Source organism: Mustela erminea, chromosome 15, assembly GCF_009829155.1.
Source record: "Mustela erminea isolate mMusErm1 chromosome 15, mMusErm1.Pri, whole genome shotgun sequence".
NCBI lineage: Eukaryota > Metazoa > Chordata > Mammalia > Carnivora > Mustelidae > Mustela > Mustela erminea.
Window position 1 is genome coordinate 60867996 of NC_045628.1, and position 27706 is coordinate 60895701.

General features: G+C 33.7%; 1 long non-coding RNA gene across 2 annotated transcripts in view; it reads right to left on the bottom strand.

Annotated features, from left to right (window-relative positions):
- LOC116574341 overlaps nt 1-27706 on the bottom strand; it is a 97264-nt gene that overhangs the window by 9372 nt on the left and 60186 nt on the right. The window contains exons 6-9 of one of the 2 annotated variants that reach the window (XR_004279225.1): nt 21276-22314; nt 18833-18979; nt 15748-15831; nt 12262-13278 (exon numbers count right to left, since the gene is read on the bottom strand). This is a non-coding gene — a long non-coding RNA (uncharacterized LOC116574341). Of the gene's footprint in view, nt 1-11882; nt 13279-15747; nt 15832-18832; nt 18980-21275; nt 22315-27706 lie in introns of those variants that run through there. The other variant, XR_004279224.1, reaches the window with a different exon arrangement.

Below are 27706 nucleotides of genomic sequence, written 5' to 3' on the forward strand. Positions count from 1 at the left end.
AAACATAATTTCCCTTAATTCCCCAAATTCTAAGGTGATATTAAACTTTCCACACAAACCTACAAGATTTAACTTTTTTCCTTTGCTTTTGTAATATGTCAATATAAAGAATTATTTGCAGAATGGGTATACTGGAGGCTGACTTTGTTCAGATTTTAAAATATGGGACAAGACAGAGCCAAATTCAGTCTCTTACAATTTTAAATGGAGGACTGGAGAGAGATAGCAACTTCCGTAAGGTGACATAACTAACCTGTAGTACCACAGAAAATTTTTAATTTGAATATGACCACACTTAACGTCTCTTGGATAGGAACAGTTTAAGCTTCTGTTTATACTGTCAATCCTCTGGCAAATTGTCCACGCTACCCAAATAGCTCTTTAGCATAATATTCACAAATAATGAATTTATTCTACTGCATTACAACCTTTTGCTCTGCTTCATTTCATGGTCTTCTAAGCCAGTGGGAAACTTTAGCTTCTTCACATGCTGAACTGTTATATGAATAAAATGGCATTTCGATGACATTGAAGAGACTGGTATAGAGGCAAGTGCCTTTGAACAAAGTGACTTGTTAAATGAATGAATAGCTATAAACACATTACTGAATGAGAATGAGCTGATGGAAATTTTAGTGTCTAAGACCTTAAAGATAAGGACAAAATCATAGAAAATAACCTGCAGATTTGCATGTCTAGAATCCTCAAAGTAATGTAATGAAATTTTTAATTTCTATTACCTGATTTTCCACATTATTCCTAATTCTTATATGAATTCTTGAATGAATATCAATTCTAAGTTATTTCTTAAGGGATGCTTATATTATTTTCTATAGGAGCAAGTAACAGAACCAAAAGCATAGTCTAAAAAGAATTATTTAATCTAAAAAATTCATTTTACTATTTCTAGTAAATCTTTTCAACCGTGAGAAATTAAATAAAAAAATACTACTAAAAGTAAAAACTTTGAAAGTACAGAGAAGGTTCTAAAGTTATAAGATGATTTGTAGATAAAAGAATCCTAAAAATTCTAACTTCCCTTTAAAAACCCCCATGAGAAATAACTCAGAATTATGCAATATTAATTAAATGCTTACTAGATATCTACTATGTGAGATATATTTTCAGCTTAATTTTAATGTTGTTCTTACATGTGTAAGGAAATTTTGTAACTTGAAATAACATCAGATATCACAAATTGTAAAACTATACAGTCCTTGTATGAATAAATTAAAATTACAAAAATGCAAACAGCATAATTTCATATAAAAAATTATTATACTAAGACAGGAAATGAAACAAGATGAAAAGTACACTTAGCCAGAAAAAGTAGTTTCCAACCACTTTAGACCTCTCCATGGCTAATAATTACAGTAGTCTCCCTTGTCCTTGGTTTTGCTTTCCATGGTTTCAGTTATCTGCTGTCAATCAGTCCAGAAGATGATCCCTCTTCTAATGAACCATCAGATCTACCGTAGCCTAATGCTACATCACAATGTCTACATCATTTACCTTACTTCATCTCATCACATAGGGATTTTATCATCTCACATCATCACAAAAGTGAGTACAAGGTATTTTGAGACCACATTCAGATAACTTTATTATAGCATATTGTTATACTTCATTTTATTAGTAGCTATTGTTATTAATCTTACTGTACCTAATTTAGAAATTAAACTCTACCATGGATGTATGTGTGTGTGCATGAAAAACAGTATGTATAGGAAAAACACATTATATATAGGGTTCAGTACTATCTGTGGTTTCACACATCCACTGGGAGTCTTGGAACATAGCCCCCACAAATAAGGTGGGACTACTATATGCAGGCCTGTACTGAAGACAAGGTTATAAGATAATTTTATCATTCTTATGCTTCCTATGTGCCATGTGTTGTATCTAGAACCTTGATATCAAAACCCTATTCTAACACAATGATATCGCAGGCTTTTACTTGTCTAAAAATGAGGATATTGTGTATTCTCTGAAAGTGAGCAGTTTAGAGAAGTTATTAAAAATAAAAATTATTTTAGAGTAGCATATGTGTCAGGTAAATTATCAAGGAATTCATTTGTTAACTATAAATATAACACCCAAATATTTGACAAGGTAGGTCTAGTTTGGGAGGACTTAAGTATGAAGAGCAACCATGTGAAATATATTAAATGGGCTATGTACACAGCAAGCAAGGTATTATGAGCTTTGGTAGTTTGGTAGTTTGGGAATATACTTGGGTTCCCCCAAACAAAGTAGAGGCCAGAAGCCAGATTTCCAAATACAGAGCGAAGCAACTGAATATCATAGTTTCAGGTAGACAAGATTCAAAGGCTGGGTACTTTGGGGGTTCAGGCAAGCAGGGTTCGGGAGATCATCAAGAACACAAATCCAGTGCTAGGTAAAGGAGTCACACCCAAATCTCAAAGATTCAGGTGAAAACATCTGTTCCTTGATGTGGAAGAGTTACAAAGAGCTGTTTTGGTTGGATTCTTACATACAAGCTTGTATGAATTCATTAGCTTAAGCAAGTCTGACTTGAATTTTGAAGCTGTCTTAAGCAACCAGCTATAGGGTCAATCAGATATCAATGAAGTAGAAAAACAGCCATTAAAGAATTTTAATACTTTTAAAGTACTTAATACTTAAAACTCTAAATCTTGAGATGGTAGAATAGCTAACCAAAATTCTGACCTCCATAGTGCTTTCTTGTAAAATCTGAGAAAGAACATCTAAGAATCCATTTCAGCCTTCTAGGGACAATTTTTCTTAAGACTTAACATCAGATATGTTGTCAAAATTTTTCTTGCCTGTTACCTAGGAGATAAAATCTGTTCTGTGAAATTCTTTATTCCTAACGAGTACATCATCGCAATGAGAAATAAAGAGCCCTTACACAGACTTTATTTCACATATAAAACTATATTACCTGGCAAACAATATTTCGTGTTTCTAACTTATCTTTTCCTTCTGATTCTTTAGTGAAATTGTGATACTCGTGATCTATAAATAGATTTGACCTAATTGAGCTTGGGAGAATTTCACTAAAAACCAAGATCTAATATCTAGCTGACTAGTGAGTTGCTTTGAGTAGCCATATTAACATTGGTATCAATGTATTATATAATAAGGAAAGGAACTAACATATTTAGTGCTATGTAAAGTCATCAATTTTATTTACACCAGTCATAAATGAGCAGAATTAAAATATATAGTCTCTGGGCTCAACCACGTTAGGCTTTTAGCCCAACAGCAGAGAAATAAGGAAATTAGAGTATGGCATAACATAAGCAATAATAAAACTATTATAATGATGATGGTACAGAAAAGGGAGTTACTAATTTTCTGTGCATGTACATGGACAGGCTGGGAGGAGGTTGCCCTTCTGAGGTAATACCGGAGAATATTTACAAATGCTAAGTAAGGATTTGCTATACTGCCTGGAATTGCTCTGAGACAGAATGAAGTTTATTATTAAGCCCTTCCAGAAGTCCAATTCTTTAAATTGATAGGAAATAATAAGAAAATAGAATGTGTGATAGCTTACAGGTAATCTCCAAAACAAGTCACAATTTATACTGTATAGTTTGCAGCCTTTTAGTTACAAAAGGTCTGTTTTTCTTAGATTTTGATGAGCTTTCAGACACACAGTTTGGGATGACAATGATGTTTGATGCTTTAATGCCTTAAAAATAATGCAACTAAGTATAACATATAGATAGATAGATCTTTACTCTGGACAGTTAGGTGGGAACAGTTTTCTCAGGGGAGGACTACACGATTACACTAAAGCTGTCTGAATTCATGTATCTTCATGTATATCCATGGACCACAGAAACAAAAGGACATGGATACATAAGCACACCCCATGTCAAATATACCAAAATACACTTCTAAGAGTATGTTTCCTTTCAGTTGGACAGTAATACCATAATGGAATATTTGAGAAGATAATTTGTATTTGGTAGAATATTTCCACATACAAACCTATTTTTAAGGTATCAGTATTATTTTTAGCATTTTAGGGCTTAATATTTGTTAATTTTGTCTCCTCTGCCTCCTATTAGCTATGGGACACAGGCTATAAATATAATTACTAAGGGAATGATATCTGCAATCAAACCACCTAAGCTTGAATAACTGACAGCCCCTGCCCCCTAACAAGTTATGTGGCTTTAGGCATACTATTTCCCTTCAAGTCAATTTCTTTATTTATAACACAGGGATAATGATATACCTCCCTCACCAGTTGGTTATGAGACTTAAATGGGTTACAAAATGTAAAAGTTTCTGGCTAAAGGACAACCATGCAGTTATTTCTAGCATTAATAGCAGTACCTAAAGCTTGAGTGGTTTTTATATGCACTTAAAAAAAATTAATCCTAGAAGGTATTAAAATAATTTGATAGATTTGGGTCATTTTCTCTAAAACTACCATTTAAATAATTAAAAAAAAATCACTGGATTTCCCAGAGGGGCAAATACACCTTAAAAACTGTGCCATGGCTGATGTTCATTATTGTATTTACAGTTATCTCATATTCATAATCTCTTATCTTATTTGGAAGAGAACCAGAGTGGTTTGAAAAAGTACTTAACTGTAAGAACTAATAAGAAGCCTGCATTAAGAGATGTTAAAAGAATTATCTTCTTAGCCAAGCCATAACATTGTTTAATTGTGAGCCCAAAAATGATTTGGGCTCAAAAGAACTGGCAAAGATACTACAAAATTATTTCCTGCATACTTGATGCCAGAATCAGCTAGACCACATTGCCAATTTCAGAGTGATATTGATCCTTCTGGGAATACTCCACCTAGTAAGTAACTGAGTACCTACTAAGTGCCTGGCAAGAGGAAAAGCTCCAATTGAAGCTGGAGTCCCCTGTATTTAACTACAAAAAGGGAATCTCCAGAGTGTAATTCTAAGTCCAAGCTATGGCCTTTCAGGCTTATTAACATCCAAATACCATAGAATATAAACAACAAATAATGTCCCCATTGACACTATAAATCCTCTCAAACCAAAACTGTACAATTAAGAACTTGTGTAGAATTGATTTCTGTTGGTTTTTCTAATTTTTTTTTTAACTTTACTCTCCTTTGAAGTCTTAAGAGGAAAATGAAAACTTAATGATCTAGTTCTATACTGGATTTGTCCAACAGCCTTGAAAATAAATGCCAACTAAAAGCGTTTAGTATTTAAATATTATGTTCCAACTCCAGTATTTAATAAGTTAACATTTTCATTTATTTCATAGTTCTCAGACAAGTGACATGTTTCTGGAAAACTTGATCTTGAACTTCTAGAGCACTTTCCTTAGTGTTAGGTTGATTAAAAAAATGTTTTATCAATAAAAACTGTCCAAAAGCAAAACAAAAAAAAAACCCCATGTTTCCCTGTAATTTCCTTTAGTCAAAAATTGTCCTATTAGTACTAATGCCCTTACATTTTAATGGCAAGGATTTAAGATGATGCATTCATTGTCATTTCAAATAGTATCTTTAAATCTTACTAACTATCCCCATCCCCATTTCACTTTTGAGGTTCCTGGTAAAGCAGTTCACTTCCACAATGCACGCATCCAAAGTCAGTAGATTTAAGGAGATGTTTTTGCATCCTTGAAACTTGGTCTCCCTGCTTTTGCCCTCCAGTGCAAAACAAAATACACAAGCCTCAAGATTTGTTATGTCTTTTTTCAAGGAAGCTTCTCAATACCTTCAACCATTCCTTATGACATTTGAACACCCCATGTTTTTCAATTCTCTGAACGCACTCTAGTCAGTTCACATCCATATTTTACAAGACTTCTAATCAACAACGCTTGCGGAACTAGTGTTTATTAGCATAATAGGTTAACCTAAATAAATGAATTTTCATGCTAGTTTTGAAATTTGTTCAAACTTTACCTAAATTCCAAATTACATCATCCAACCTGGCTATCCAGAAACCAAGAACATCTGGTATTATGGAAAATAAGAGTACATTAAGAGTGTCTGGGTGGCTCAGTCATTAAGCGCCTGCCTTCGGCTCAGGTCATAATCCTGTGGTCCTAGGATAGAGCCCCACATGGGGCTCCCGGCTCAGCGGGAAGCCTGATTCTCCCTCTTCCTGCTGTTCCCCCTACTTGTGTTGTCTCTGTCAAATACATAAATAAAATCTCAAAAAAAAAAAAAAAGTACATTAAAGGAATTCTTTTTTTTTTTTTTTGCGGTGGGGGGATTTAGTTTCATAATGAATATAGGAAGCATAGTAAAACCACCATAAATGTTTTCTGAAGAGCATAACTGCGTAGCATTTTCTAAAATGAGTAAGTCATCACATTTTAAAGGTCCCAATTCCTTGAGTTTTAGAGGTAAATGTATCTAAGTATCACTAATTTAAAAGAATTGTACAGTAGCTTATTTATTATGAACCATAATAAATAATAGCTTTACTTTTAGGCATTTTTCCTATTCTTCCAAAGGATACAATAAACCACTAATGCTGACAAAAGTGGCACAACAGGGAATCTGACTTGAAATCTGTACCATAAGCCTGTTTTGCTGACAAAAATCCCTCCCACAAATGAAGATCTTTAGATTTCAAAAAAAATATTTTCTTTATCCTATTAGCCAAATTGTTTTCAGGTTCTAAACCTTTCTAAATTACTACTGTACTTAAGAGTTTTAGTTAAGTTCTAAAATACTTGCATGTGAGAAAAACAAGTTGAGACATAACATTTTTGCTTACATTCTAACTGGGTCAAAGTAACAGAAAGGTCATACACTATGAATTCATAATTTGTGTCATATTTACATTTAGCCATGTTTTGAACTGAAATGTCCATAATAAATGCTTTTTGAATATCAAATGCAAATTTCACAATTTCAGAATGGATCAGCTTTTTGATAAATTCGATAGGGCAGTAGAGATACAAAAGAAACAAACTCGTAATTTAATATACTAGTCTTAGATTTCTCTTTGAGAAAATCTTGAGTTACTACACATACTTCAGTATTTATTCTTCTTACTCTCCTGCTAGAAAAACTTCAATGACTTCCCTTGCCTCAGAATGCTTTTACATTACGGAAAGGTACCGTTGGGGCTGGCATGAAGGTGTGGTAGAGGAGACCATAGGGTTAGTTAAGATGTACCTTCTCATATGTTCAAGTTTACTAATATTGAGAAAAAAGTTACTAAACTTTTAAGCATTTTTACAGTAAAATATTACGGAAATTGCTATCCCTGGCATAGTTACGAATTGGATTAAGAAATAAAAATTCGCTAATCTAACTATGCAACTAGAAGGGAATAAGGCTAAGGAGCTGCTACTAGATGGTAAAAATGTGATTTTTAAATAGAATTTTTTGCCTTTTCCTAAGTTTCTATGCTTATGTATTACTTTCATGCTAGGAAACATTAAGACAAATCTTTTTAAATAGGAAAATTCTTTTTTATCCTTTTTCTTACTAAAAAAATTTATTTTCTTGGGGTACCTGGGTGGCTCAGTGGGTTAAGCCCCTGCCTGCCTTCGGCTCAGGTCATGATCTCAGGGTCCTGAGATAGAGCCCCACATCAGGCTCTCTGCTCAGCAGGGAGCCTGCTTCCTGCCCCACCCCCCGCCTGCCTCTCTGCTTACTTGTGATCTCCATCTGTAAAATAAATAAAATAAATCTTACAAAAAAATTTTTTTTTCTTTTCTTTCCTTTTTTAAAAAAGATTTTATTTATTCACTTGACAGATCACAAGCAGGCAGAGAGAGGAGAAAGCAGGCTCCCCATCGAGCAGAGAGCCCGACTCAGGGCTCAATCCCAGGACCCTGGAATCACGACCTGAGCGGAAGGCAGAGGCCTTAACCCACTGAGCCACCCAGGTGTCCCCCCTGCCAATTTTTTTTTTTTTTTTAGATTTTATTTGTCAGAGAGAGAGGAGAGAGAGTGAGCACAGGCAGACAGAGTGGCAGGCAAAGGCAGATAGAGAAGCAGGCTCCCTGCCAAGCAAGGAGCCCGATGTGGGACTCGATCCCAGAATGCTGGGACCATGACCTGAGCTGAAGGCAGCTGCTTAACCAACTGAGCCACCCAGGCATCCCCCCCAAAAAATTTTTTTAAAGTAAGCTCTATACCTGAAGTGGGGCTTGAACTCATGACTCCAAGATCAAGTCACATGCTCTACTGACTAAGCAAGCCAGGTGCCCCCAAACAGGAAAATTCTTAATTTTTAGATCTAAGTCAGTTTAATTGCTGTTAAGTATTTATATCTATGAAATAAACTGATTTTTCTTTATATAGTTCATTAATATGGTTTCAAAATTATAATAGATTCATCTACTTCTTTTTTATACTTACCTTTTGAGGTTTTGGGGGCTGGAGAGTAGAGAAATGACAGCAAAACCACTCAACAAATTCTTGAATTCTTTTCAACACTCCTTTGAGAAAATACAGATTGCTCTCCCACAGCTGATTTTAAAATTATCTGATTTTTGAAATTACTTCTTCTGTTCTTCACTGTCACTTCTAAAGTTCCTGAACTCAGTAGGATTTCCATTCACAGATTTCCAAAGGGGATTGATTATGCAGTTGTAAGTCTGTTTCAACTAATTTTTATTTTTCAAGGATTTCTGTATTCCTTTTCAGAAAACAAACTTTCCTTTCCCTGAGTCACAAAATCATACATGCTTATTTGTAATCATGAAAATAAGATCCAACCCACCTTACCCTAATAAGATTTGTCTCACACCTGCAGTAAACCAGTATTAACAGTTTAGCAAATGATTTCTTTTGAGGAGTCTGTTTATAATATCTGACATATCTTTACTTAATCATGAACAATTTTCTAGCTGATTAAATATTCATTACATTATTTTAAATGCCTGTATAATATTTCACTCAGCATGTTAATCAACCTTTTATTACTGGACACTTTAAAAACTCTTTCGAATTTTTAATATCATAAACAACACTATAACAAACACATGGATTACTTCTTAAAGGAGTATATTTATTAACTGCTTTTACAATATTAAAAAATTAAAATAGAGAATTTATTATTCTTTTAAATATGTTAAAATCCTAGAAATGTATATGGTTGGTCCATACTCAAGTATAGGTGAGAGAGAGAGAAAGAAAGAGGGAAGGGGGGATAGAAAGGAGAGAGAGGAGGCGCTTTTCATACAACAGAAAAAAAATCAACTATAACACTGATCAGCATAAAATTAGTATTTAAACTTTGGAACCTGAACTTTCGCTGATGTTTTCAAGTTCTGGGCATCTTAGTCCACTTGCTTTTCTTCATTCTGCTTGTAAAATTTTAAATTTTTATTCATATGGCTAATACATTTAAAAGGTTAATATGTATTAACAAATGAGGCACAATGAGGAAGTGTTCTGTACCTCAGGTGTGTTACGTTAGAGAAAAAGGCTAAGAACTACATATATAAATTGTTCATACCACAAGAAGGAGGGATAATGTCAAATGTTAAAGTAGGGAATGTTTACTACACACAAGAGGTCCGACCCATTTTTAAGCATGTAAGAATTAGTTGGGAGAGGGGCGCCTGAGTGGCTCAATCGTTAGGCGTCTGCTTAACGAGTCATAATCCTGGGGTCCTGGGATCAAGCCCTACACTGGGCTCCCTGCTCAGCAGGAAGCCTGCTTCTCCCTCTCCCTCTGTCTGCAGATCCCCTCGCTTGTGCTCTCTAGCTCTCTGTCAAATGAATAAATAAAATCATAAACAAACAAAAGAATTAGTTGGGAGAGTTGTGGTGGGAGAAATGGCATAAATAAAGGGAAAGAGAAAAAATGGATGCATCAAGACTAGTTCACTTGAAGAAAAGTGGAAAAACTTAAAGCCAGGGCAAGATCATGAGGCAAACTAAGGAGTTTAAGTTTTATCCTATAAGCAAAAGTAGTGTTTTAGTGGGATATATATCATAACGAATGAAGCAATTACAGGCAAAGAACTCCTCACATAAGATGTTACAGAATGGGTAAGAAATAATGAAATAATTATAGCAGCAATTCCAGAAGGGAGAAGTCAGAGATGGCAGTGACTGTTTGGGTAAATGACAAACATGAGTAAGGTCACTGTCTCTTGGAGCCATTAGCATTGACAAGCTAAACTGATCAAGCAGAAAACTTCAAGCCATGAAAGCACAATTTGTAAAAACCTGATCACCACACATGTACCTATTAACCAACTATTTAAACATCTTGTTTATATTATAAATGGTGTCAGATGGAGCTTCTAATCTTGAGTCAGATTCGTAAATACTGTTCTACCTACAAAGGTCAAGTAGGCTGAAGGCCATACCATCGTCAAGGTTCTCTTGAAGAATTATAAAAAATTAAATCTGTAGAGCAAGCTAAAAGCTTAAACAGCCATAAAATCTAGCCCCTATAAACTCTTCCATCCCATGAGCTATGAGTATCCCTCTTGCATATTTAATCATGGCCACCCAAACCTCCCTACTGTTCCTTGTACACAGCAAAAATCCTTCAGCCTCAGAATCTTTGTAGTTATTATTTCATCTGCCTGAAAGGCTGTTTTCTCAGATACCTAATGGTCTACTCCTTATCATTTTAAAAATATTTTTCTTACTAAATATCATCTCTGTGATGCGTTTTCTGACCATATTTAAAAACATCTCTCTTGACTTCTAAACAACTTCATCCTTTTCCCCTCCCTTGCATTATTTTTCTACATAGAACTTATCACCATTTGACATATCACATATAGAACCTATTCATTTTTTTGGTCTATTCTATTACCTACGTCTCATTCTCAAGACTGTAAGCTCTATGAGGGTGGAAATTTGTTTTGTTCCGTGTGGATTCTCAGCATTAATAGAAATTAATTAATAGAATTAATTTGTACCTCTCTCTATATAACTGTTTCAAATCTATTTTTAATGCTCCCTGTCAAACACAGAATTTTCACACTGCCACAAGAGATATCCATGAAAGTATAAACAAATTAATATAAAAATCTGTGTTAACTATTTTAAAATTTAAAAATTCTCTTAAATGATGTACTTTCTTGACTTAAACTATAGGAAAACAAATACCTTTCTTCTTCATTGCTTGTTTCATACTAAAATGGCATTTTTAAATGATGACAGGGAAACCTAAAAAAACTATAATTTACTATCATATGATTAAGTCCAAAAAAAGAAAAAAAAGTTTTAGTGGCACTATAAGAACTTATAAACCTGGGATGCCTGGGTGGCTCAGTTGGTTAAGCAGCTGCCTTCGGCTCAGGTCATGATCCCAGCGTCCTGGGATCGAGTCCCACATCGGGCTCCTTGCTCGGCAGGGAGCCTGCTTCTCCTTCTGCCTCTGCCTGCCATTCTGTCTGCCTGTGCTCCCTCTCTCTCTCTGACAAATAAATAAAATCTTAAAAAAAAAAAAAAAAAAAAGAACTTATAAACCTGAAATGCTATAAGCATTCCCAAAGATTTTAAAATGATGAAATGTGGAAATAAGCAAACTCTGGGGTGATTCAGAATTTCTACTACTTCCTAAAGATTCTTTAATAAACTAACCCATGGTAGGTGGTTAAATTATAAAACAAAGATATTAAAAAAACCTTTAAATAATACGTTAATTATACTGAGTAACATTCTGTGTAAAAGTAGCTTAAAAGTTCTTCTTTCTCAGCATAATTTCTTAAAATCTAACCCTACAGCATATGATAAATAGAAACAATAACACCATTTTCCAGGTAGTTTATCTTTCTTCAGAACACAAAAATTCAATCACAAGAATACAATAAATATCATATTATTCAAAGTTCTACAGAATTAATGGGGACCTAGAATCATTAATATGCTAATTTAAGTATTTTACTCATAAAGATTTGAATGAATTCCATGTATTAGTAATCAAGAAATAGACCCAAATAAAAATTATAAATGTTGAATTTAATTTCAGTAATAATAAAGACAAAAAAAAAAGCAACTCACTTGTCACCATGCAACAGTAACTTTAACATAGAAAGTTTAAACTTGTTTATTTTGTCAACATTTTCTTCATTGTATATAGCTCAAAAAAAAAAAAAGACATCAGAAATCTGTGAGATATATTTATAAACAAACAAAGCAAGAACATATACTCTCACATTTCTGGTGAGTTAGTTCTTCATTAAAGGGGCTCAAGTTATTAGTAATAAAACATAAATTGTAAGAAATCCTTTTACAGAGGTAAGAAAAAACAATTTTGGCTGGAAATGATGATGGTCTCATTTCTTCTCCTAGACATGCAAATAATATGTCTAAATACTTACTAGAGCCAAATCTATCTCAAAAGTTTGGGACACTAATTTTTGTCCATTTTGTTAATACTCAATGAGAAAGTACACTTAGAATTAATTAAAACTTTTTCGATGAATAAGGGATAGTAATATCCACCTGTAAAAGGAAAAAAAATTGATTTAGAATGTCAACTTGAAATAAATTATTAACTTAGAGATCGCAGTTAGGAAAGTTTAATCTTATTAATCCAATTATGGCTAACCTGGGCATGTATCCAGAATGATACTTAGTGGCTTACAAACAACATGTAATTCTATAACAACCAAAAGGATATACAATTGATTAAAGAAAACCTTTGCAGTTGAGTATAGAATTTAGTCAGCCAAATTTTCACATCTACCATCACATATCCATATGTGTGATCTTCAGAGATCTATATTTAAATATGGAATGTAAACTGACTTATTCAACTAATAAAATATTGTTCTTGCTACCTCCTGGATACTTGCCTGAATCCTCTGAGTTAGCTCCAAACTCAATCCATATTCCATGTAAGAGATTTTAGATGTTCAATATTGAAATTATATGGCATCAACTTAAAAGAAACTGGATGAAAAAAATGAGGATTTTTTTTTCCAAAGAAGATGGAAAAAATGAATTTAATACACACCCATAGTTATTTTTCTTTGTAAAATAACCAAATTAAGGTCATTAAAGGGTATAACTTTTATTTTACTATTTGCACTTTATGTGCTCAAAATTATACAAGGATGGAAGTGTATTAACTCATACAAATAAAACTTCCCAGTTTCACTGAATTACCTAAAATGTGGGCTTCATTAGGTACTGACAGGCCATTTCCTCTTCTTTAGTAAGAGACTGGAAAGAAGCTGTATGCTGTTATGATAAATTTCAATTTAACAGTTTTTCTATAGTTTCTCACTTTGCCAATATTTCAATTTTTCTTTAATTCATTCTCAGGATTAAAACAAGAAAGTTTTCATTTAGTTGTAATAGCCCCACATGTTCCTTCTTCACATCTGGATGATCTAGATATAAAGATTCACCTAGTAAATGTAAAATCCAGGTTTTCTTTCTGTCATTTAGAAAGCAGATAAAACTAAATATAATTTTCTAAAATTAAGTCAAAATATACTTAGGAAAATAAGAACAGAAAAAAGAAATCTAATTCCTGAGTTCTGGAAAATATTAGACAAACTTAAAATAGTTGAAATGAAATAAAGGAAAACAGGTTAAAAACTTGATGATGATTTTTCAAAGCACCAAGGCAATACTTATTTCCATGTAAATGCTGGCATTTAATTCTAGCTACCACATATATGGTATGCTGCTTCCTTATTTGGGGTAAAAAAATTTTGCAGGAGAAAAGCTGTTCTTAAAAATGAATGCTTTATCTTATATACTTTCTTTACCTTCAAATTAGAATTTAAACAGAAGATCCTCAAATACAATTCCTTAAATTACATCTGAAATACTTTTAGAGTTTCTAAAAGAGACAATAATTGGAAATGATTCATTAAGAACTGCTTTCATTTTATAGATTTTCTGCTTGGTTACAGTTAGGATACAGAAAAGGTTAGGATACTCCTTGTAGAAAAGAAGACCCGAAGTGTGCCTTATCCTGAACATTAATTTTTAGTTTAATGACTTAATAAAACTTAATAAAGTAACTAAGTAAGAAAAAGAAGGTAAAGAAAATATTTTCCTGGGGCGTTTGGGTGGCTCAGTTGATTAAGCGGCTGGCTGCCTCTGGCTCAGGTCATGATTTCAGGGTCCTGGGACACAGCCCTGTATATGCTCCTTCAGTGTGGAGTCTGCTTCTCCCTTTCCCTCTGATCCTCCTCCCTGCTTGTACTCTCTCTCTCAAATAAATAAAATCTTAAGGACAAAAAAACGAAGAAAACATTTTCCTTCAAATCTTAAGTTAAAAATTTTGACTGTGTTTCCATCTATAAAATAGCTATATAATAATTTTTACTTTTACTCTGAAGTTAAATATTGGATATAAAAAAACAAATAAGGACTTCATATTTTCGACTTGTCAAAAATCTTCAGCCTAAGAATTCAGAAAAACATTTAATAAAAAGGAGGAAAAAATATCATAGTATACAGTTAGAAGGCATAGGATTAAAGATCACAATCTATCATATGGGGTAAATTACTTAATTTGAGTTTCTGTTTCCTGAGCAACCCAAAAAATAGGCTGGTCATCTGTGAGGTCTTTCCTAACTTTGAAGTTATGATCAGGAGCATTTTAAGACCCGGGATTTCAGGAATTTAATTTACATATTTTGATAGTTCCCCCTTCCTTTATAAGGAAATATTTAGAAATATTACTAAAAACTGTCTTCTAAGTTCTGTTCAGAATGTGTATTTTATAATGTACACTTATCTGTGAGATAAGCAAATATCTTAAATTTCATTTCACTAGAGAAACAAAGGGAAAACTAATATTTAAGTAAAAACTTCAGTATTTACACTGAATATAAATATGCATTAAAGTAAGTTTGATTCTGTATAAGCTCTTTCAATAAACTCTTGATGGCATTCAACGGAATTATTAAATTTCAATTATATTATTTTATTTTAGTCTATTTTTAAAAAGATTTTATTTAATTTTTTAAATGTTTATATATAATTTCTACACCCAACATGGGGCTCGAACTAATGACTCTGAGATCAAGAGTTGCATGTTCCTCTGACTGAGCCAGCCAGGTGCCCCACAATTATATATTACTTTAATACACATACAATACATCGGAAAAGTTAGCACTTATTTTTATAGAATCATTCTAAATATAACAAGATTATCAATAATATTGAAAATACATTTTCAAAACTGAAGATATATCAGCAATATCGATACATATTAAGACATAGTAAACTGTAAAACATTAGATTGTAGAGTATGGCCAACCTTACTTCAGCAGCACAGTTAATACTGGAGATAATTTTAGAATCTTAACGCCAATATTTACGTGCTGCTAAGGCACTGCTGACATCACTATCATAAGAGCCATGAATAAAAAGAAATATATTTTCTTCAGAAGATCAGATCCTTGTATTTTTGAGGCAGCACAATATGGCCTGCACCTTTTCAAAATCCACAAACCATTATGTGCTGCTACTTTACTCCAAGGTTTTTGTTTTTTTAAATACACAATAGCACCTAAAGACACAAAAAATTTTTTTCTTTTAGAAAAGAATACATTAAGAAACCTATGTTTAAAGATCAAAACTGATGAAAAGCTTCACAATAGCGTAATAAAATTTATTTCTACATCAAATGTTTAAGAAAAGCCTACTATGTGCCAAGCACATTGCTATAGGTCAGGAATACAAAGATGTGTAATATAAGGAAATGAAAAGCATTTTTCATCCTTTGTCAATAAGCCAATACTATTAAATATTTGATTAAATTTTTGAATGTTATAATATATAGAAGTTATTTTTTCCTTTTATAAACACAAAGTGAATTAATAAAATTTGGTCTTTACCTTTGTAAAAGCGTTAATTTACAGACAGCATTGCATCCCTTGCAGTACAACTTTCAAAAGACCTCTTCATCAAGTAGGTTAAGACTTCATGTCAAGGGAAAAATAAGAAATGACATACAAATGCTCAGTTTCAATAAACTTAAGTGGGCAAATGCAAATATACTTTTATTTAGATCTATCTAATCCATTTTGAGCCAGAGTGCATGCATGACTGTGAGTAGGGGTGGTAGTGGGTGAGAGGCACAGGCAGACAAGAGAATCTTAACTGGGATTCATGCTGAGCATGAAGCCCACAGGGTTCCATCTCATGACCATGAGATCATGACCTGAGCCAAAATCAAGAGTCAGATGCTTAACCAACTGAGCCACCTAGGTGCCCCCAAATACATTTTTAAAGGAAAAGCCTGCTTAAGATCTTAAGATTCTACCTCTCCCTCTCCCCGATACCAATCTCCTCCTGCAAAGGTAATTCCAGATTATGTAGCCTTGGAAAGATGAGTTAACTTTGTATTCAGAGATGAGAAATAAACTGGAATCTTGTGACTCTAAATCTTCCTGTATCCTACCTGCCTCCTCTCTTCACTAGGCAAGGAAGTATTCTCCTAAACAGTTTCCACTTACTCAAATGTAGGAAATGCAATTACTTCTCTAAGAGACTCTCTCTCTCACTCAAATAAAATCTTCTAAAAAAAAGAAATTTGAGACAGTAATAGAGCAGAGTAGTATATGAAATAGAGGTTGCTTGGGAGATTAGCTATGTATATTTTTTAATGGGAAGATGCTCATTAAACAACTATTTAAGACTATATATTGTTCTTGCTCCCCACAGTATATGTATACATTAACTCATGTATACATATACATGATAATAATAATTAATCCACGATAATTTCAAAATCAAGAAGAAATCCATTGGTCACTTCTTCAATCTTCTTTCTTTTCTTTTTTGCTAAGTCTATATTTTTAAACAAAGTCAAAGGTGACAATCTTGAAAGAAATAAATGTGAATATTGCAAAATGAAAGTCACTTTCATAAATTTTTTTAAACTTCACAGTAAGAATATCATTTTTTAAAAAATTGTGGCTATAATACACACAAATTTTACCATTTTATACAATTGTGTGGCATGAAATCCAGTTACACTGTTGTGTAACTATCACCACATTCCATCTCCAGAACCTTTTCATCTACACCAACTGAAACTGTACCCATTGAACACTGTCCATGCCTTCATCCCCTCAGCCCCTGGACACCACAATTCTTTCTGTCTTGATGAACTTGCCTACTTTAGGTACTTTATATAAATGGAATCATAAAGTATTTATTTTCTTGAGTCTGGCTTATTTTATTTAAGATAACCTTTTCAAGGTTCATCAGTGCTGTTGCATATATCAGACTTTCCTTTTTATACCTGAGTAGCATTCAATTGTGTAAATATACATTTTATTTGTCCATTTATCTGTCTACGGACATTTAAGTTGCTTTGCTCTTTTGGCTATTATGATTAACTTGCTGTTATAAACATGGTACACAAATATCTATTTTGAATCCTGCTTTCAATTCTTTTGGGTCTAAACCCCAGGATTACATGGCATTTAATTCTATTTTTCATTTTTTGAAAAATTGCCACACTGTCTTCCATAGTAGGCTCTATCACTTTACACCGCCATCAGAAATGCAAAACAGTACCAATTTCTCCACATCCTTGCTAACATTTATTTTTTTTCCTTTCTTTTAAAAAATAATAGCCACCCTCATGGATGTGAAGTAGTATCTTTGTGTGGTTTTAATTCTTTACTTCCCTAATGAGTAGTCTTTTGAGCATCTTCTGTTTATTGGTCATATGTATATCTTCCTTAGTACAATGTCTATTCAAGTCCTTTGCTCATTTTTTAACTGGGTTGTTTGGTTTTGTTGTTGTTGTTGAATTATAAAAGTTCTTTATGTATTCTGGATAGAAGTTACCTATCAGATATATAATCTTCGAGCATTCTCTTCCATTCTCTAGGCTACCTTTTCACTGTTGATAGAAAGTTTTAAGTTTTGATGGAGTCCAATTTACCTTTTTGTTGTTGCTGCCTGTGGTGTACTATTCAAGAAACTGCTACCAAGTCCAATGTCATCAGGTTTTCCCTATAGTTTTCTTCTAAGAGTTTTAGTTCTTACATTTAAGTCTTTGATCCATTTTAATTTTTGCATATGGTATAAGGTATTACTTTATATGTTGATATCCAGTCCTTTTCCCATTGAATTTTTTTTTAAAGTAAACTATGCCACATGTGGAACTTAAACTCATACCTCTGAGATCAAAAAGCGTCACACATTCTACCAACTGAACCATCTGAACGGTCTTGGCATGCATATTAAAAATCATTTCATCATATATGTGAGGGTTTATTTCTAAGGCCCTCTAGTCTATTCCATTGGTCTATATGTCTTGTCTTTATGCTAGTACCACACTGTTTGATTACCAGGACCTTGCATGAACTTTTGAAATCAGAAGTATGAGATCTCCAAATCTGTTTTTTCAATACTGTTTTGGCCATTTGTTGTCCCTTGAGAGATTCTGTATACATTTTAGAGCAGTTTTTCTATTTCTACAAAAATGTCATTGGGATTTTGACAGGGATTGCACTGAATGTGTAGATCACTTTGGATAGTACTGTCAATACCAAGTCTTAACAATACCAAGACTCCCAAAACATGAATACAGGATGTTTTTCTGTTTGTGTCCTTAATTTTTTTTGAAATTTTTATTTATTTTTTTGTGTGCCTTAAATTTTTTTAAGTAATGTTTTGTAGTTTGCAGTGTAGGAGCCTTTCACCATCTTGGTTAATTTTATTCCTAAGCATTTTATTCTTTTTGATGTTATTATAAATGTAATTGTTTTAATTTAGTTTTTGGATTGTTCATTTTTAATGCAAAGAAATGCCACTGATTTTTGAGTGTTGATTTTGTATCCTGCAACCTCACTGAATTTGCTTTATTAGTTGTAACTTTTTTGCGGGGGGGCAAGGGTTTTCTATGTATAAGATGATGTCACCTGTGACCAGAAGTAATTTTACTTTATAAATATTTTATACCTAAAATTGGTCCAGAAGCTGTTTGGCAGCCTTGATCTATTCATTTTTTCGTTCTTCTAGAAAACCATCAGACAGATGTCTCTTCTCTCCCTTCAAATTTCCATAATCTCTCTCCTTTCCTCCTCATTTTCACCCAGGAAACAGAAGCTATTAAAAGAGAATTTTTGTCAATTTCTACTACATCTACTTACACACACACACACACACACACACACACATATATATATATATGCTGATATAACTCTTCCTTCTCTGTATAATTGATAAGCAATCACTGTTCTTAAGATACAAACCTTCTCTTATATACTATATTTTATCCTCTCTTGCTCACTTAAGAATAATCCTTTAGCACTCTTCCCTGCATCTTTAGTTTTTCTACTGGATCATTCTTATCACTAAAAAAAAAACCACTATAATTTCTCTCATCTTAATATCATCTCTTAGAGGTTACTGCAATTTTATCACTGATGTTTTAATAAACACCCTCAGGGGAAGATATTTTCCTATTTTTATTTCTATTTTTAACTGAGATAATAAAAAAAGAACTGCTTTCTATTTGAAAGCCTGATAGATTTAAGCTATTAGCAAAAGTATCTTTCATATTCAAGAAAAATATGGAAATTCTTGACTTAAATGTATGAATAAATTGAATAATTCCAGTAGAGTAGTTCCAGCCAGATAAATCTCCCTTTACCTGTGTTTAACCACAAAACAACAATAATCTCCCAGTCTGTAAGTTTTAAGTCTTCCTTTCCACTTATAATGACCTTCTAAAGTAGGCTTTATATTATGATTTCAAGTAGTATTTTTTTTTTTTAAGATTTTATTTATTTCAGAGCGAGAGAGAGGGAGGGAGGGAATGAGCAAGGGGGGAGGGGTAGAGGAAGAGGAAGAGGAAGCAGCAGAATCCCCACTGAGCAGGGAACCAGATGTGGAACTCAATCCCAGGACCCTGAGATCATGACCTGAGCCAAAGGCAGATGCTTAACTGACTTGAGCCACCTAGGCGCCCCAAGAAGGGGTTATTTTAAACTATAAATTTCTTTGAATCTACAGAGGGCTTCATCACATGATAGAGATATTCAGATATTAATACATGCCATGAAAATATTTTTGCTCTTTTGTTTAGACATACCCACTATGTATTAGTACATTGCATTGGGTTTTTCAAATATTTAACTTCACTTTTAATCTGGTATCAAGACTATTTGTAATAACTACTTTCTTCAAGTATGCTTCAAATTCTGCAACATAAACCTATAAGGAGCTGGCTACATAGTCCCTGGGAAACAGAATAACTATACTTGCTCAGGCCAATGGAATACTACACTCATGGTATGAAATGTTGATACTATACCTGGAGAAAATTTAAAATTAGTCATGCTGTAATATCTTCAAGAATAGGCCTAAGTTATGGGGTTTAATTAAACAGTGTGACAATTTTATTTAACGTAATAATTTTTTATTACTCTATTAAGAAACTGAAAGTTTTGGGGAGCTTTGGTGGCTCAGTTGCTTAATACAGACAGATAAGCAAACACCCAAAATATCAAGGTTTGTGTAATTAGGACCTATCCAGTATTTCCTATTTCTTTCCAATCAGAACCCTCTACCACTCCAGTTAAAAAGTCTCTTTTAAGAGACAGGACAACCCAATACAGTATGTGGACCTTTCTGAAATAATCAGGAATTTCAAGAGAAACTAAATGTTATTACAGTAAGGGATTATTATTCATTTTATTATATAAGTATTGGTGGCTATACATTTAGGAAAAAGATTCCTATAAGTTAGAGAAGCATAGAAAGTATTTATAAGTGGACAAAAACTGATCAGGCATGTGCTGTGGCCACCAGGTAAATAGCAAGTGGAATAAAATTACTTATCATGCTTTTAATAAATTGTTTTCGGTTCTTTATTCTCCTAAACTATATATTCCCACCTGCTCTCTGAATCTTCACTGAAGCTGCTGATGGAGGCTAAAATATTCACTAATCCCCTATTTATTCCTACTTTGAGGACAACTTAAGTGTATTCTCTCTAGTGCATTCTTACGTCAACCTTTCTGGCTGATACTGAATTGCCCATTTATAAGAACTTCTGAATAGAGAAAATTATTCTCAATTCTGAGTACTGTGTTGAGCAAATAACTGCCTTAATTATTTTATATCTATCATCCATTCAAACTATTCAAACTGGACTACCTATATACCTAACAATGCTTCCTGGTATGGTCCACACCATTTTTCTACTTTTATATCTTAGTCCACTACAAACATTACAGTGCCTCCATTCCTTAAACTGTGCTTTCCATTTTGCTGGCTAAAAGAAAAGCCACATTCCTTAACTAGATATGGGAAGAGCCTTACTGGCTAGATGCAGAAGCAAACAAAGAGCTATTAAAAAAAAATTAGAGAACAGAACCATTTAGTTCTTGTCCTTTACCTTTATCAAAGTCTTAGTTCCAAGTGAGGTGGTTTATATTCTGGATTGTAGGCTTTTAATTATCTTTATTAGCTTTTGATATATATCAACTTTTCATTTTTATGCCTTCTAAGAAAAAGACAGTCATTTTGAAAGGTTAGACAATAAATATGTTTAGCTTAAAAAGTCAACTTGAAGATGAATCTGAGTACACAGAAATCTTTAAATACCTTAGTTTTCACATTCGGTAAAAATTTAATAAAAATTTAAAACACAATAAAAAAAAGCTACAAATTTTATATGCATTAATGGTTTTCACCCCTCATCTCCTTCTAAATGATTTGTCACTCCAATTTTGATTCCATTGACATTTTTGTTTGGGCACATTTACTTTCCATCCTAATGCTGTAATTTCAGTTAATCTAGTTTACATAAGACATTACTGCACTTAACAAAAACATAAAACATTCTAGGTATCTCTCCTGGGCTCTAACATCATCCTGAGTGCAAAAGAGTTTAATAGTAAATTCCAATTTTTATTTCCAATTTTATCTGAATCTGGGAGACCCAAGATGGAATCCTGGCTTTTGAATCCTTATCGTAAGTTATTTCAATACATGGAACCTTGCATTTTCTTTTTGTAAAATAGGTTAGTAATGCCCAATTCATAGCCCGTTAAAACTGTACAAATTTAAACTTTTATGAACACATCTAGTAGTGAACAGGTATTTAATAAATGACTGCTGAATCTAACTTCATAAGTTTTGCGACATACTTTGGACAAACAGGGTTTCAGGGGACTGTGACTGAACATGAACCAACAGTGCTGATGATAAAGAGAAAGTTAGTGGAATCAGGAAGGGTGCACTAACAGATCTTATTCATAAAAGAAATACTGTATTGTGTACCTCAGACCACACAGAGAACACTCAATTCTGTATGCAGTATTTCTGAAGGAATACTGACAAAACGTAGTGAATCCAAAAGTGGAATATGCAGGATACTAGTGATCTAGAATTCATACTATGAGAACAGGTGGAAAGACTTAGGTATGCTCAGCCTAGAGAAAAGACAGAAAAACTATTTTTAGAAGACCTATCAAGGGCCAGAGGATGAAATTATATAATGAACTGAAATCTCTCTTATGAGAATTTTTTTTTATCAATTATTACAACTGACATAATTTATACCATTAAGGAAAAAAGCTTATCTATTATGGTTCTAATTCTAAAACTCTGAGGATTAAAATAAAATGACTATAGATCAATTAAAAAATTGACTTTTAGGAGTGCCTGGGTGGCTCAGATCATGATCTCAGGGTCATCGGGCTCTCTGCTCAGCGGGGAGCCTGCTTCCCTTCCTTTCTCTCTGCCTACTTGTGATCTCTTTCTCTGTGTCAAAAAAAAAAAATTAAAAATTTTTTAAAAAATTGATTCTTAGAGGTTTCTAGGTGGCTCAGTCAAGGTAAGCAGCCTGAGATCTGGTTACAACTCAGGTCATGGGGCGCCTGGGTGGCTCAGTGGGTTAAGCCTCTGCCTTCGGCTCAGGTCATGGTCATGGTTTCAGGGTCCTGGGATCAAGCCCTGCATCGGGCTCTGCTCAGTGGGGAGCCTGCTTCCCCCTCTCTCTATGCCTGCCTCTCTGCCTACTTGTGATCTCTCTCTCTGTCAAATAAATAAATAAAATCTTCAAAACAAAACAAAACAAAACAACTCAGGTCATGATCTCGGGGTTGTGAGATCAAGCCCTGTGTGGGCCTCTGTGCTTACTGGGGAGTCTGCTTAAGATGCTCTTCCTCTCTCTTTCCTTCTGCCCCTCTACGTGCTCTCTCTCTCAAGTAAATAAACAAAATTTTTAAAAACTGACTTTTAGAAAATTTCAAGCTGTCTTAATAAGGATTTGAAGGACAATCTGCATTTAAGTTCTGACAATAGGGCATTAAAGAAATAACTTGAAGGAGAAAATTAAATGAAAATGAAACAAAAAAAAATTTTAAGAAATTTATTTACTGAATGTACCAGGAAGACTGAAACTAACAGTCTAGACTAAAAAGTCAGGTGTGACTACTGACAACCTGACATGTATCTGTTTCAATTCTGCATTCAACTTATTCCTGTTTCATACAGAAATCACTCTGAAAATTCAATTTCAGGCAAAAAGATAGTGTCAAAGGGCAAGACTGCACTGAATAGTCTAGGACTGTTACCTATATAGTATGTACGCTTAAACTTGAAATCCCTATTACAGCAGAATTCATCATATGTGTATATTTATTTCCTATTTTAATTAAGGCCTGTGCTATTAAATTTTGTCTTGTTTTCGTCTTCCTAAGAAAACATCAAAAGTAACTTCATAAATAAGAAATTCCCTCTTAATATTCTTTGAATCATCCATCTTGAACTGAGAAGTTGCTCAGGAAGGGTAAATAATGATTCCACCTCCTTTCTGTAATTTTGGCACTAAAACTCAAATTTTATGGCTACCACTTTGTTGACAGCAGAAACAGCCTTGCATAGACAAAAGATCAGATTTCATTAATTTAAATTACTCTGTTGAACACATATATGTCAAACATTTAAGATCTTAAAGACAGGAACAATTGACATTTAATTAAACATTATCTAATTCTCAAAAAGAGCAATTATTTGACCAATGACTGAAAAACGGTTGTAGCACATTGTAAATTTTCTGTGTTCATACACCTTAGGACATACCCTTGTAAGAGCTTAGACTTGATATATTGAACTAAATTAATATCAAATGGTATTTGCAAACCTTCTTTACTACCAAATGCTGACAGTACCTAGCAACCTTATAAATTTTTTTGATTGTTAACACTGCTTACCACTAATTGAAGTGCCAAAAGAGAAATCTGTTATTTTTTTTATCTCTTTTGGCACAAATCTTTCTCCCAGAAACATTCACATTATAAAATTATTCAAGATAATTAAAATTTCCTCATGAGTACCACAGGTAGACAGCAATTTGTAGAAGACTGAATTTCAATTACAAATATGTAAAAACAGACTATTCAGCTATATTTAGTAACTCATACCAAAAGCATTACATTTTCATTGAAAATACAACAGAATTTATATCAGTTGCAATATTACTTACTTACTGCCCTACTAACATTCTGATTTTATTTGCAGTATTTTAGTCAGCCCCACATTTACATTACTTCTTAAAAAAGATTTTACTTACTTATTTGTGAGAGAGAACATGGAGGAGGGGGGAAGGGAATTGGAGTCTTTGCTGAACAGGAAAGCTGGGCAGGACGGGGGTAGGGGTGGCGGTGGGGTTGTACTCCAGGGCCCTTGATCCCAGGACTCTGGGATCATGACTGAGCTGAAGGCAGATGCTTAACTGCCTGAGCCACCTAAGTCTTCCTACATTATTTATAATTAAAAAAATGACTATTTTTTTTCTAATATGGTATAATTAGCAACATGCCATTGCTATTCTCTTGTTAACTTTGATAACATTTCTAAAAACTTACCTACTCAGTCCAATGTGAGAAATAATTTTTGTCATTTATATTTATATTAGACTAGTTATCTATAGCAGGAAAATAATCAGTCTCCTGAATTACAAGGTCACTTGTTTCCATGACCTTTTTAAAAATTTTTTTATAGGACTAACAATGACAGCCCTGAATGAATTTTCTGCTTTATCTTCTGTTTCTTATTTAAAAAGTCAGTGTCTTAAAATTTCTGTTGTTATAGATTAGAAAGAAGCAATGATCTTTACTGCGGACAGTGCACCTAAAGGTGTTATTTCATTTACCACCAAATGACATACCTAGTTATTTTAAGTTTATACAACAGAAATATGTAATCTAAGCATATGTACCCAAAACTGCAACGTAAAAAAACAAAATACCGCTCAAAAAAGAAAAAGTGGGAAATTAAGGGAAGAAATATGATTATTTCTGAATGTTTTATGTTAAGTAATAAATATAAAAATGAACCGAAAACAGTATGTAAAAATGAACTTGAAACACTGCTATTATTTAATTCTGGCAGCATTAGATATAATGAAACACCAATATTCTATAAATTCTGGAATATCTACAGTCCGCAAGTTGGGAATAGTTTAAAAAATATCCCTTTCTTAAAGAATGGCATTAAACAAACATAAGAGAATGACAGATGAGGGGATATACCCACATAATCATATAGAATTACTGAATACTGTCACTACGTACCCATTTTTCTAGGCACTGTTTAATTGGAAAAATCACCATTTTAATAACTAAGATTAAAAAGAACTCCACACATACTACCTAGAACAACCAGAAAACATTCCAATTATAAAATATAGCAAATGACCTATCTTTAAAAGATGCTGGACAGGGACGCCTGGGTGGCTCAGTTGGTTAAGCAGCTGCCTTTGGCTCAGGTCATGATCCCAGCATCCTGGGATCGAGTCCCACATCGGGCTCCTTGCTCAGCGGGGAGCCTGCTTCTCCCTCTGCCTCTGCCTGTGCTCGCTCTCTCCCCCTCTCTCTCTCTGATAAATAAATAAAATCTTTAAAAAAAAAAAAAAAAAAAAGATGCTGGACAATATGCAAGAAAGGCTATTTGTTTAGAAATTTAAAAAGGAGATGAAATAAGATTAGGAATGTGACGTTATCTATGCTTATAAATCTGTTAGAAGTTAAATGATACCTATTTCTTTTTGAAAAGTTGACTGTTCTCTAGTATATACAGTTGGGAGTTCAATACCAATCAAAAAGATTTCTTTTTCTAAGATTTAAGCTAAAGTAAAACTGAGCTGGCTTCCAAGGGACCAATTAAGGAACTTATGCCTAAGCTATATAGGATTCTTTGGGGATTTGTAAATGTTTCCATTATAGTTTTCCAGAGACAAAAATATAAAAAGGAAAAAATCGGAGAAAGAAGTGACCTGTGGTATTTGGCTACTACTCTTCCAACTGGCTCATTAATAAAGGTTTTCAATATTTAATTGATTTCTACCCTAAAAACTACTTACTGAGTTCAATGGCTGATCTTCTATGATCATAAGGTCACTCCTCAACACATATACATTACTTACCAAGTCACTAATATAATGGTATTAGATGAGATAAGAGAAGATTGTGATGCACTGGTTTTCACCTCAATGGGCGATCCCTCAACATCAAGGTCAGAAAACAGTCGCACGTGAGTTCTTTTATTTAGAGATATAGAATCAGCTCAAGGAAGAGATAGAAATGAATCTTTTTGGTAACTGATTACCAGGAAAATAGTTATCTTGTACAGTTACAATGACCTTGATTTTAGAGTTTTTTTAGGGGTATGACATTAATTTCAGCTAACCTGTTAGAATTTTTAAGTTTCTTGGGGCACCTGCATAGCTCAGTTGGTGGTTAAGCGTCTGCCTCTGTTCAGGTCATGATCTCAGGTTCCAGGATCAAGCCCCAATAGGGCTCCCTGCTCAGTAGGGAGTCTGCTTCTCTCTCCTTCTGCTCCTTCCTCTGCTCATGCTTACTCTTTCTCACTCTCTAATAAATGAAAGCCAAAAAAAAAAAAGAATCTATTTCTCAAAACTTAAATCAATCAGGGTAAAAACATTTCTTATTCTCATCTCAGAAAGGTGTGCACGTGCATATATAAAAGGAAGGAAAAGTGACTGCCTTCCTATTTTTCCTACCTTCTGAAGTTTAAAAGTTTAATTTTAAGTATCTCACAGAAAAGTCTGCAGTGCAATCTTGTGAAATGCAAAAATAAATGAAAAAACTATTTCTCAAGTGAAGAGAATATTTCTAATTTATAAAACCATTAAATAATTGTTAGTAAACCTGATTCATGATGATAATAAAAAAGATAATTAGTCATATATAAAATCCTTTGAAGAAAAAGTGTTTAAGATTGTGATTCTCGGGGCGCCTGGGTGGCTCAGTGGGTTAAAGCCTCTGCCTTCGGCTCAGGTCATGATCCAGGGTCCTGGGATTGAGCCCCGCATCAGGCTCTCTGCTCAGCAGGGAGCCTGCTTCCTCCTCTCACTCTGCCTGCCTCTCTGCCTACTTGTGATCTCTGTCTGTCAAATAAATGAATAAAATCTTAAAAAAAAAAAAAAAAAGATTGTGATTCTCAGATTCAGAGATGGTAAGGCCTGGCTGTAAAATACTTCTCAAAATCGAAACTTACCCAAAGCAATGACATTATTCTTGCTCTAAATTGGGTTAAATCAATACCAAACTTCAGTGTGTAGGGGGTAAGGGGAGATCAGAAAATTGTCAATCTAGGGGTGCCTGGGTGGCGCAGTTGATTAAGTGTCCCGCTCTTGATTTCGGCTCAGGTAATGATCTAAGGGTCATGAGGTTGAGTCTTGCATCAGACTGAGCACATGGGACCTGTTTAAGATTCTCTCTCTCCCTCTGCACTTGCCCCCCGCACCACAGTTGCTCTAAAAAAAAAAAGTTGTCAATCTAGGCTAGTAGGAAAAAA